Consider the following 10,760-nt stretch of genomic DNA (forward strand, 5'->3'; position numbering starts at 1 on the left):
ACCTATACCCTCCTTGTCTCCCAATTTCACAGCATAGACCTTGATGATTTGCGGTACAACTACGACATTCCACCTCTTTGCATTTTATGGTGTCGACTGCGCAGATGTGTTCCCATCTTCCTCCTCTAAACTATATAACTTTCTTTAAGGAATAAGTGCAGGTAGGCTTACATTTCTCTATTCCCCCATTCCTTATGGAAGTGAGCTAGTATTTTAGCATTCCCCTTTAGCAGCTAATTCTCAACTCAATTCTCTTGATATACGGGTAGCCATCGTATTTTGTTTATTTGGGGCCTCCTTTCTCCTCATTTGTTTTATTACATTTTCTATCCTCAATAAGTGACAAAGGGAATCTTCTGCTTCACCGCCCGATAGAAAACCGATCTTTTTGAGAGTCTCTCTGCCAAAGGCAATGATTGAAAGAGCACATATTTTTTTATTTGTCTTCCCTCTCCCGTGTCTTGGCCACATGCTTGGCAACATCACCTTCCAACAAAGCCAACCTAGATGAAGTTAACAGGGAACCATCCCTTTGCGGGGCTATATCAAAATTGATCAGGCTAAAGTTTGATGTCTCCATATTGTTCGGATTAATCCTAACCAAATTTGAGTTGGCCTCCTCCTCTGGTAAGAAATATATTCTTTCTCCTTGATTTTGAATAAAAATTTCTCCTCTACTTCTATTGCATTTAATCGATATTATGTGGGCAGCTGAAGCTATCTACAAATCTTTCATTTTCAATAAAACCCTGGTAAACAAATATACTTTAAATCGACTGGGTGAGGCAATCTGGAAGAAGTGTGAGGCCGAATAGCCATCTTCATCCTCCGGTCTCCTTCTACCAACAACGCCCCCTTCTGGGTCTAGTTCTAGTGATTCGAATGTCTCGTTCGCAAAAAGGAGCCACTCAAGTACTTTAGTCTTGTCAGAACAACCAACATCGAACTATGTCACTAACGAGCCCCAAGCTCCCTCCATTCGGGGAAAAGAGACAATGGTCATGGTCCGTCATTGGGCCGAGCCCATTACTCTAAGGCCGCTCGGTCCTTCTTCTATACCTTTATTTTCCCAACAGCCCTGACTGGTCGACACAGCTTCCATGTCTTTATCTCCCATCTGCCTAGCCCTGCCAACAAGTCTTGCTCTGGACGTCCCTCCTCCTTCCAGACCAAGTTCCCCTAAAGAGCTCGATCATCAATTTCATCTTATATTTGGTTTACCATCCCAACAAGGGATAACTTCCACTCTACTCTCTTATGGGGTGGTCAAGTTGAAAAGCCCATTATTTGAAGTATGAAAGAAGAATGTGAGGAGGCGCCCGACGGAGTTCACAGCTTCTGAGCGAGTGAATGAGTATGCTCAGAGTTCTACTACGGTAAGTTTGTAATATTTCCTTTAGTGGGAAAACTCTCTAAACATTCTTCATGCTATTATTTTTAAGTTTTATGCTAATGGACTAATTCTAAGTCATCTAGTGGTGGGCTTAGAGAGAGATAACAAAATCTTAAAAGAACACGTGGAGGAATTGGAACTTTTTACTTCCAACCTGAGCGAGATGGTGGCCCAGTTACAAAAGGAAGTAGATGATCAAGTCAAATTGCTATCAAACCTCGGGCATCGCTCCTTCTTCCAGACCTTAACTTGAACACCATTCTCTAATCTTCTTGTCTAGAAATTATCTTCCATTATCTGAAATGAACTTATATGGAATCCCAAATCGACATATAATGTTTTACTAGAGGAATTTGATGACCATCTGCTCAATTATCTTAGAAGTGGCTAAACTTTCACTCATTTGAAAAAATAATCCACTACCACTAATAAGAATTTCTTCTAAGTGGGTGTCATGGGAAATGACCCCTACAATATCCATGCCCCACTGATCGAATAAGCAAGAAACAATCAAAGTTTTTAATAACTTTTTAGGGCAGTGTGGAATTTTCTAGTATTTTTAACATGACAGGCAAGTTGTTACTAATTTGACAGCGTCAGCCTATAAAGTGGGCTAAAAAGACTCGGTTAGTAATATCTTTCAAGGGAGCGATTGGCTATCCGCATGGCTTCTGCATGAACCTTGATGCACTTCTTGTAGGATGTATGATGTGTGTAAATATTATGATAGTTTATGCATATTTTTACGCACATTCACTTGCTTTATACGTACATATTCTTTGTATGATCGCCTCTTTTATCATGTACTCATCATATATACTATTTTGTACAGATATCTGCTCTTTGTTTAGTTTTGTGTTGACAGAGACAACTTTCGAAGCGAAAACAGCGTTTTTGGACGCACCGGAGCAAGCCAGAGAACACTCCCGTGCAAACCTTACATAGCCGTGTGGCCAAACAGAAGAGGAGAAGTGCACGGTCGTACAACCCTTGCACGGCCGTGCCGCCAACCCAGAGGCGGATCAGAACACGGTCGTGCAACCCTGCACGACCGTGCCCCCCATGACCGAGACCAAGCAGTACACGGTCGTGCAACCCTGCACGGTTGTGTCCCCAGAAGTCGAGTCCCAGCATCACACAGTCGTGCCAATTAGCATGGCTGTGCAGCACATCCAGAGCCAAGAAAGGGCACGACCGTGCCATCCTTGCACGGTCGTGCCGCCGCGCCGCGCCACACCCTAGCCTATAAAAGGGGTTTTAACTCTTTTTCCCTGGGGGGAGAGCCGGGAGGCGAGCCGTCAAGAGGAGAATCATTCTTGTGTTATTCCACGCTGTCCAGAACATCGATCCAACGATCTTTCATCATCACATCAACTCCAAAAGCAAAGGATTGAATCCGAAGATCACTCATCGTTGTTGGATAAGCATACTTCTTCTTTCTCTCTTTGTTTTTGAGGATTGTATGTTTAGATTCACTATTTCTTTGGGTTTTTCTTCGGCGTCTACAGAGTAGAGTCCTTGTTCTAGGATAAGGGAGTAATTGTGGATTGGTATTTATATAAGACTCATACTATGCTTATATTCATTAGATGATTTCACTTGTTTTGTTTCGACTACTCGATCTCTTTGTTGTGTTGATTGATTATGTAGGAATTACCAACCTCGTAGAGGGAATACCTTAGATCGTACACCCGAGGGGCCCTAGTGACAGGAGTAACCTGTTCATGAACATCTAGGGTACTTCCTTGAAAGGAGAGACGACTCCTCCACAAGAAAGTAAGAGACCAAACTAAGCTTCTTAATTCTATCTTTGATAACATCAATTAGAGTCGTGTCTTGTGATCTACCGAGGCACCCTAATGACAGGGGTTAACCGTAACAGGAATTTATAGGGATCGTCTTTGTTTGGTGCTTAAGGATAGTTGTTTTATCTTCCAGCGAAAGCATGCTGATGGACAATGAGTATAGGATAGTATGTGACACATCAATACCACCACAATGAAATCGAACTCCTAGAACTCTTCATTAACCAAGGTTATTTCTTCTCGTTGCTAGTTCTCATTTCCGCTCTCTAACCTCTTTCCTTAGATTACTTACAACTATCGATAGTGTAGCTAATCCTAAGTGTGTCATCACTAGTGCTTATAACCAGTCCTCATGGGATTGATATTCTTTATTACTGACGACGAATCCGTGCACTTGCGGTTCGTAACAAGTTTTTGACGCTGTTGCCGGGGACTGCGTCTATAACATTGGTGATAGTCATACTTTATTAGACTAGACTTTGTTTTTATTTTCCTTTAATTTGCATTTAGAGCTAAATAATTTTATTCTTATTTTTCTTTACTTTCTACAATTTTATTAAAATGCCAAAAATACTATTATTTCATTTCTTCTTCTCTACTATAGTTCATATTTTATTTTTGCATGCGAAGAGTCGTTCGATCAGAGATTGATAAGACTTTCCTGAAAAGAAGAAACCTACAGAAGGCATTTCAAGCAGCACAAGAATCTTTAGAGATGACTGGTAAATTGTTGAAGGATTATGCAGCACCTTATGCACGAGGGGTTCGGTCTAGCATCACTCGACCGCCAATCGAAGCTAACAACTTTGAAATCAAGCCTGCAGTAGTTCACATGATTTAGCAGAATTAATTTGGAGGAGGACCGCACGATGATCCAAACCACCACTTAGAGCTTTTCTACGAGATCTATGGCACCATGAAAGTGAACGGAGTCCCTCCAAAATCAGTAAGGTTATTGCTTTTCGGATTCTCCCTGAAAGACAGAGCCAAGTAGTGGCTAAATTCCCTTTCAGCAAATAGCATTACATCCTGGGAGCAGTGTGAGCAGAAATTCCTAGACAAATTCTATCCACCAAGCAAAACTGCTCATATAAGGAATCTAATTGCAAGCTTCAAAAAGGTAGACTCAGAATCATTATTTAAAGCCTGGACAGATTCAAAAGTATGCTGAGACAGTGCCCCCATCATGGCCTTGAGAAATGGTTGGTTCTACACACCTTCTACAATGGAATCAACTATCACACGAAGGTATCCCTCGATTCTGTAATAGGAGGAGCACTGATGAACAAGAGTCTTGATGAAGCTGAAGAGATCATAGAGAATGTGGCACAGAATTACCATCAGTGGACATCAGAAAGATCTGGTGGTTCTTTCTTAGGGAATCCAATAAAAGCGTCAGGGAAATTCGATGTATATGTAGTCACTCTCATGTCTACAAAGCTAGACGCTCTGACCAAGAAGTTTGAGGCCATGGGGAACAACAACAACACGACCAATGCGATAGTTTGCGTTTGCAAAACTTGTGGGAGTACGGATCATGCTTAAGATAGTTGCCCCCTGGGGCCAATACAAGCATAGATAAACCAACTTGAGTAGTGTGATGCGATAGTCAGCTACAACCAAAGGTAAAACAATCTGTACTCCAACACATACAATCCAAGTTGGAGGAATCACCCAAACTTCTCATACCAGAACAATTAGGAGCAAGGGCCAGCAAAACAAAGCTATCAACTTGGACAACAGAGCTATCAACCTGGGCAGCAGAGCTACTCATCTGGACAATAAACTTTTCAACAACAACCTTCACAATTGTCCAGGATTGAAAAGACGCTTGAAGAAGCCCTCTCAGAGCAAAAAGAGATGAAGAATGAGATCAAGCTGTTAACCAAAAGAATGGAAAATTCTGAGAAGCATCAAAAGATGCAAGACATCCAGATAGCCCAGATAGCCCAATCCATCTCAAGAGCATATGGAACATTTCCAGGGAAACCACATATAAACCCAGTGGGACATTGCAACCGCATTGAGCTTAAGAGCAGACGTACTGTGGGAGACTTCCAAATCATTACTCAGAAGGAACCTGACTCAAAGAAAGAGCCCTCTCCCCTAATGCCCAATCAGACTCAAAACAGGAATGGAGAGGAGGTTACTAAGAAAGGTGAAGGAACACTTCAAGTTCCCCCACAGAGTCAGACGATTCCTTTCCCTCAAAAACTGATAACCTCTCAGAAGGATGAAGAGTTCAACTGATTCCTGAAGAAGATCAAGGAAATTTGCATAGAAGTACCACTGATACATGTACTGCACCAAATGTCGAAGTTCGCAAAGTTCTTGAAGGGTATTGTATCTAACAGAAGGCAGAAGGGGGACTTCAAGATCGTAGCATTAATAGAGAATTGCAGCGCTCTATTTATGGTAAATACTCCACCAAAACTTCAGGATCCAGGAAGTTTCTCCATACCGTGAAAAATTAGTTCTTAACTCATACTGAGAGCTTTCTGCGACTTGGGGGCCAGCGTTAGCCTACTTCCGTACTCTTTATGTAAGAAGCTGGGCCTCCAAAACATTAAACTGACTACTATGGTACTGCAATTAACTGACCATTCATGTAGATATCCAATGGGAATAGTGGAAGACGTGCCAATAGAAGTGAGTGGATGTATCGTTCCCATAGATTTCATTATCTTGGATATGGAGGAAGATCCCAAGATACCGATCATCCTTGGAAGATCATTCTTTGCCACAGCTAAAGTCATCATTGATGTAAAAAATCACAGGTTATCCTTGGAGATCAGCAAAGAAAAGATTGAGTTTGATTTATTTGATTCATCCATCTGCAACCCCTCTTCTCAGAGAAATTCTAGCAAGATCAACATACACAAAGTCGAGGAGTGCAGTTTCCATGAGAGTTCTCCTCTAGCGAGCAATAAGAAATACATTTGTCCTGCACGAGTGAAACTAAAGGCGTAGGCTGGAGCAGTAACCCTAGGAGGAGAGTCATGCTTCCACGGGTTTAGTCCACATTGACTGAAACAGGGTCGAGCTAAAGACCTAAAACGAGTGCTTCTTGGGAGGCAACCCAAGGTTTTTCATTCTAGTTCGTTGTTATAGTTTAGTTGAGCATTTTTTATTTTTTTTATTTTTGGGTATTCATTTTCAGGATGTGTAGAGCCTCCACGAGCTGGTCGTGAGCATTTCATGGACGTGGAGGCGTCAGAAGAACCGAAAGAGCGGAAGGCGAGTCACCATGAGCCTAAAGGAGTCAGTCGTGTGATCCCACATGGCCATGCGAAGCCAGCAGAAGGATGAAGGCCACGACCCGTGCAACCTTGCACGATCGTGTGGCCTATGCAGAGAGAAGAAGGACACATGTCGTGCCACTCGGCATGGCCGTGCGAGACTGCCAGAGAAGGAGGTGACTCAATCCGTGTCAATTGGCACGGTCATGAGACATGACCAGAGAAGAGGGAGGACTGGACCGTGCCAATTGGCACGGCCGTGTGACCTTGGCCGAGGGGAGAAAAGAGGAGGTCGTTCCAATCGGCACGGCCGTGCAGAGCCCCACCTAACCCAACCGTGTCTATAAGACACGGTTGTGCCCCTGCCCGTGTGTGCCACCCACTTCTCCAAAAAAAACCCTATTTCCATCTCCTTCTCTCCCAAGAGCCTTCTCCTCCCTCACTACACTTCATCAAGCCCTAATTTCCCACCTCTAGAGCTCATTTTTGTTTAGATCTACATCTAGATCTAACACTTTTTCAAGCCGTAAATCTGAAAAGGGAGAAGAAACTTCCCTATTTTTCCTTCCTTCTCCTCCTCTTCCATCCTCAAGACCCATCTCCACAAGAAATTCCTCAAAACCTTGCACCATGTCACAAATCTTGAAGAGACTTCGTCGAGGAAGTGGTGGATCTGGCGAAGGAGATGCACCAGGAGGCGACAAAGGCAAAGGGAAAACTTCTACTTCAAAAGGCAAAGGAAAAAGGGTGGGACGCGACGAAGGTAACGAAAACGAGTTCAATATTATTTTTAGAAATCATGAACAAAAAGCTAGATATGATATCCTTGTCGCTAGGAAAATTACATGCACTAAATATATGGATCCCATTACTATGGACATGCTAGGAATTAGGGATGATGTAGATTGGATGATAAGTTCTTTAGATTGGAATGACATTATGTACGCTCATGCACCGACTTACCCCAACCTAGTCCTTGAAATTTTGAGCTCGATTGATGTTAAATTTTCTTCTGAGGATGACTACGTAGGGGTCATAACTTTTAGAATGATGAATAAAAAAATTCGGTGGACTTTTAGTGATTTCAATAATTGTTTTGGTTTACCCATTGGTGGTGCCCGTGGATTTGATGATGAAATAAGATAGAATGAATTTTGGACATCAATAACCAGATCAAATGACCCTTATGAACGCTCTAGAGCCAAGGCATCCCGAATGCAAAACCCGACCTTTAGATACCTTCACTGAGTGATGAGCAAAACGATTTTTGGTTGAGGAGAGAATGATGGGGTGGTTAGAAAGATAGAACTCTATTCTCTTTAGGTGATGTTTAATAAAGTTGATTTTGATTCCGGATTTCATTTTTTGTAAACTTTGTTAAGGGCATCTAAGGCATCTTCGGGGATGATAGTATTTGGTGGATTGATCACCCAAGTAGCATTCAATCTGGGTTGTGAGCTTGATGGATTAGAGGTGATTCATGGTAACAACAAGATTGATATCGATTCTTGTCTTGCTATGAGGATGATTTGTCGGGACGAGAATGAGTTTGCTTTCCCTAAGACCAATGGTTTTCCATTACCTCTTCCTTGCCCCGAGCGCATTTCAGTTCGCGACCCCACAAATTGGGTGATTAGTGATTTACACCCCGAGACTGTACCCTCCATTGTAGAAGAAACCGAGTACCACCATGAGCCCTCGTCATCAGGATTCTCGCAGCCTTCCGGACATCTGGAACCTCCTAGGCACTCTTTTGCATATGACACGGGATCCTTTAGGTTTGATTTTTCTGACTTCTGTGCCTCTTTAGACTCCCTTCATGAGAAGCAAAATACCCAACAATGATTATTGGAGGGTCGCTTCAAGTTATCTGACGACCAGTTTAGGGAGGTACAGGATCATTTTTAGTCCACTAGGGACTTCTATAGTCAGGTGACAGGATTTGTTCAGAACTATGACATTGACTAGGAAAGAATGAGAAATTTTATGGATAATATGGATATCACAAGACAACAAGTAGATACCCTATATCAATATCATCAACACCTTGGACATCTTCCTGGTATGCCTGATTTCCCCCTGACACACATTGGGGACCCCCTTATCCCCCACCCCCGCCACCGTATTGATTTCATCGGGACGATAAAAAGTCTAAGTCTGGGGGGGTGTTGTGTCTGTCTGCACAACCTGAGTCGAGTCAAGTTTTCTTTTCTTTTTGTATTTTATTTTGCTTTGCATATTTTATTTTTATTAGTCTGTTTTGTTTATTTGCATTTTTCTAGTCTCATGTTTTTTATTTGCATCTCATTTGCACTTTGCTTTATTTATTCACATTTCTAGTTTTGAGGCATATTTGAGAATATCAAACCTTCTACTTTTTCTGCTACTTGTCCAATAGCAAAATGACTAGCATTTTCTTAGTTTATATGGTGTCAAGATAGTGTGAGTATGTTTGGTGTATCTCTTTTCTCTATCTCTAGTAGCATGAAATAAGCTAAGTATTGTATGGAGTTTGGTATAAGTTTTGGCCTAACATTAAGGATCTTATTTACACTACACTTAAGTACTTAAACTTGAATAGTAGAAATACTTTTGGAATAGTTATGATTCATCCAAATTGTTTAGTACTTGTGTTCCCATGGTGATTTCTTATTTATATTTTGGTTACTGGATGACCTCGGATCATGGAAGCTCATTTGGAAATATCTAGATCCCAACATATAAATCCCGTATGTGTGATTAGTGCTACACTAAGCACCAAAAAAAATGAATAAGGGATAAAAATTAGTTATCGTGAATGGAAACTAACAATCCACCCCTTTGAGACCGAATTAGGTTACTGGGGAAATGAATGTTATGTTTCTCTTGATTCCGAGAAGTATCCTTTGAGACCTTGTGTAATTTAAGAAAAACGAACCAAGTGTGTGGCAGGTAAGTGCCTATCACCAGGAACATTAGGAACTCAATTATATGACAACTTAACTAGGACAAAGAATTGAAACTTGAAGAGTTTAAGCTACTTATTGCACCGAGCACAAAGGACTTATGCTTAGGCCATACTTAGGTAACTCCATAATCATGCTTATCAATGAAACTAATTAATAGAGTTAGGCGAATGCACTAGGGATTATGAAACTCTGTCATGCTCTCATGAACATGGTTTGTAGTGTTTTGCTTGAGGGCAAGCAAAGGTTCAAGTCTGGGAGTGTGATGTGCGTAAATATTATGATAGTTTATGCATGTTTTTACACACATTCACTTACTTTATACGTACATATTCTTTGTATGATAGCATCTTTTATCATGTACACATCATATATACTCTTTTGTACGGATATCTGCTCTTTGGTTGGTTTTGTATTGAGAGGGGTAACTTTCGGAGTGAAAACAGCGTTTGTCGACGCACCAGAGCGAGCCAGAGAACACGGTCGTGCAAACCTTGCACGCCCGTGTGGCCAAACAGAAGAGGAGAAGTGCACGGTCGTGCAACCCTTGCACCGTCGTGCGGCCAACCGAGAGGCGGATCAGAACATGACCATGTAACCCTGCACGATCGTGCCCCCCATAACCGAGACCAAGCAACACACGGCCGTGCAACCCTACACAGCTGTGTCCCCAGAAGCCGAGTCCCAGCATCACACGAACGTGCCAATTGGCACGGCTGTGCAGCGTATCCAGAGCCAAGAAAGGGTACGGTCGTGCCATCCTTGCACGGTCATGCCGCCGCGCTGCACCCTAGCCAATAAAAGGGGTTTAAACCCTTTTTCCATGGGGGGAGAGCCGAGAGGCAAGCTGTCAAGAGGAAAATAACTCTGGTGTCGTTCCACGCTGTCCAGGACATCGATCCAGTGATCTTTCATCACCACATCAACTCCAGAAGCAAAGGATTGGATCCGAAGATCACTCATCGTCGTTGGATAAGCATACTTCTTCTTTCTCTCTTTGTTTTTGAGGATTATATGTTTAGATTCACTATGTCTTCATGTTTTTCTTCGGCGTCTATGGAGTAGAGTCCTTGTTCTAGGATGAGGGAGTAATTGTGGATTGGTATTGATGTAAGACTCATACTATGCTTATATTCATTGGATGATTTCGCTTGTTTTGTTTCGACTACTCGATCTCTTTGTCATGTTGATTGATTGTGTAGGAATTACCAACCTCGTAGAGGGAATACCTTAGATCGTACACCCGAGGGGCCCTAGTGATAGGGGTAACCCATTCACGGATATCTAGGGTACTTCCTTGAAAGGAGAGGTGACTCCTCCACAAGGAAGTAAGAGACCAAACTAAGCTTCTTAATTCTATCTTTGATAACATCAATTA

Source organism: Zingiber officinale, chromosome 8A, assembly GCF_018446385.1.
Source record: "Zingiber officinale cultivar Zhangliang chromosome 8A, Zo_v1.1, whole genome shotgun sequence".
NCBI lineage: Eukaryota > Viridiplantae > Streptophyta > Magnoliopsida > Zingiberales > Zingiberaceae > Zingiber > Zingiber officinale.